Source organism: Myotis nattereri, assembly GCF_964212035.1.
Source record: "Myotis nattereri genome assembly, chromosome: 10".
Classification (NCBI taxonomy): Eukaryota; Metazoa; Chordata; class Mammalia; order Chiroptera; family Vespertilionidae; genus Myotis; species Myotis nattereri.
This window is the reverse complement of record NC_138085.1, coordinates 12,250,527-12,253,630: the sequence shown is the minus strand read 5'-3', so window position 1 is coordinate 12,253,630 and position 3,104 is coordinate 12,250,527.

Below are 3,104 nucleotides of genomic sequence, written 5' to 3'. Positions count from 1 at the left end.
CCCGATGGGGAGTGAGAGCCACGGACCCCGACCTCCCGCTGCCGGTCCAGCGTCCACGGAACGCGGCCCAGGTGGTCACTGTGCACTTGGCGCTGAAGCCTTCCCCGCGGCTGGACGGACACCGGCCATGACGCACTCAGGGACGGCCTTCAGCTCCAGGCCTGTGGCGACAGGGGCGTCCTCGTGGGGCCCAGGGTCTGTCCCGAGCCTGTGGGCCGCCCCCGAGCTGCTCTCGGCTCCTGGATCCATCAGACAGCAGGCCTGCAGAGCTGTGTGCACGTCCCCTCGGAATCACTGCAGGTGCTCCAGTAAGTCCAACACATGAATGCTATTGCTCGTTTGTAAGGCTCTACTAAGCTCTATTTTATTTATTTTCATTTTTTATTTCTTTGGCATTTTCTTTCTCTTTTTCTTGAAAAACGATTTAAAATATGTTACATGCAGTCAACAAGATTTCAAGAAAAACAATTGGACCTATAACTAGAGGCCTGGTGCCCCGATTTGTGCACCAGTGGGGTCCCTTGTCCCTTTCACCATCTGGGACCCCTCAGGACATGTCCGAGCCCCACAGGCCAGAGGAGGGACCCCCACGGGGGCCTCTAGTATGCATAAAAGGTTTTTACTATAAAACCCACAATCCCATCAGGCCTCGCTCTCTCTCGGCCACTGGGGCTTACCGTTGCATCTGTGAGTGTGGTTGGGGAGCCGAACAGGTACGAAATGAAAGACACTTTGCTTTTGCATTGGACTCGCTGGCTCCTTGGTGGGCCATTTGGGAACCTTGAAATCTGGGCACAACACCCACCATATCGTGTTCACGTGCAGGCTCCGTGAAATTCCGGTAAACTCCCCGATCTAAAGAAATTGTGATTGCATGTCCATGGGTTATTTAATTAACCTGAGTCCCTGCATCGCTGACAGCTCATGTGTCTTTAAACCAGCTGAGAGCTGCAGCTCTTACCGGGAAGCGAGTCATTGAAAGGTCCTCTGATCGTGAGCAGTCCCTGCTCCTCTCTGTAAGCCCAGTTGCCCTGGGACAGGCTCATGGGGGGATTTGTGTGGCCCATTCTGTCTTTCAAATTTCCTGGGTCATCGTGTTACCAGGTTAGTTGATTTCAAAATCTTCCCACTAAAAGGCACAGAATAAGAAAAAGGAAGTGGCCGTTAACGTCGCAGCCTGGGGGTCACTGTTCCAACGTCACACAGCCAGGAACCCGTGAGAGTCCATTTTTAATCACCAGGCCCAGAACAAAGGACTGTGTGACACACAAAACTGCCAGAGAGTAGAACATTTCCAGGGAAACCGACGCTTCCCAGAGGCGGTTGTACCCTGTTCGATCAACAGGCGCCAATGGCAGGTGCCGGCTTAGGTGGCCCTGGGGTTCACGCCCTCAGCTGAGGTCAGGGTGCCACGAAGCTGTGTGTCCTCTTCATCTTCCAGCCCTGGGTGCGAGGGTGGGGGGGCGGAGGGGCAGAGGGGGGCCGTGCCCACGTCCAGAGATGTTCTCTGCAGCATCGGTGGGCTGTGCTGTTATTTTCTCCAACCAAACCTGTACAGAGGAAAAGGCCTGAACCAGCAGGTGCTGGGTTCCAGTCAGGGCGTCGTCACCACTCGCCGCGTCCACGGGACAGAATAACAGATAACAAACACCCTGCAGGCAGGGCTCCCCACGCGGCCCTCACCAAGCTAGGCGTTCCGAATATATTGTCCTTTTCTGTTCTCCGTGTCTCCATTCAGCAGTGAGAAAATTAAAGTTCAGAAAAATGGGAGTAATTCTCCCCAGGTCACACCCTAGCGATGCTATGGGAACCGAAGCTGTGGCCCCACCTGCTCTGCGCTGAGTGTGTCTGAGCTCAGCCCCGTCCTTGAAAAGGCCGAACAGCTTATCTCAGGACCAAATGCGCTCTCCTCTATGAGAAGTCTTGGGAAAATGTCTTAAACGCCCTGCAAACAAAGTGTTGTTGTGAATGACGGTGCTTGTGCTCCAGGCCGCCCATAGGAAGCTTTTCCTTGCAGCACCTACAGGCTGGCAGCCTCCTGGGCGGCCTGGTGTAATTATCTGCCTCCCTCGTCTTTCTCGGGACTGGCACCCCAAAAGGAGTGGCAGCGCTGGCCCGGATACTTCCCTCTGAGTTCTCTGCCGCCTCCAGAAAGCAGTGGTCAGAGCCCCCATAAGACTCTGAGCCCCGGGGAAAACACAGTGCTCCTCCCGGGAGGCTGCCCACGAGGCGGGGAGGGGAGGACTCATGCTCAGGGACAGCCTCTTAGCTGAGGTCCCCTTCCCCAGGGGTGACCTAAGCATGTCTTTTCATTTTACACTGAACTATTTTTTTTTTTTTTAATTTAGGTCAGAGCCGAGGAGGGAGCCGGGGAGAGGCGGGGCTGGGTGTGGGGGTTGGGGCGGAGCAGGAGGGGATTCCTGAACTATTTTTTTTTGTTTCAGATGCATATTATATCATCTGAATACTATCTGTAATAAGAAAAGTGTAATATGCTCATTAGACCAGACGTCCTTCCAGACAATCTTCCGGGCGACCTTCCTGATGAAGCCAGGGCTGTGAAGGAAGCCTGGGTCCCAGGTACCAGAGGGAAGCCAGTGCCCGCAGCCGGGGGAAGGAAGGCCTACTCTTGCACAAATTTTGTGCATTGGGCCTCTAGTTATATATAATAATTTTGTAACATCCTAACCTTATTATTTCTATTTTTTATTTTTATGTTAATCCGCACCCGAGAATATTTTTTCCATTGATTTTAGAGAGAATGGAAGGGTAAGGGAAGAGGGAGAGAAAAACATCGATGTGAGAGGATATTTTGTCCATTGATTTTAGAGAGAATGGAAGGGTAAGGGAAGAGGGAGAGAGAAACATCGATGTGAGAGAGACACAGAAATTGGTTGCCTCCCGGACATGCCCCAACCAGGGCTGGGGATCAATTCTGTAACCCAGAGTACATGCTCTTGACCTGGAATGGAACCTAGACTCTTCTGTGCTCCGGCCAACGCTCTAACCACTGAGCCACACCCGCCAGGGCACTAGTACTTTTTAAGTCCACTTATATTACCCCTGTGCTCACACCTCCAGGCACACATTTGCCGGCTTTAATT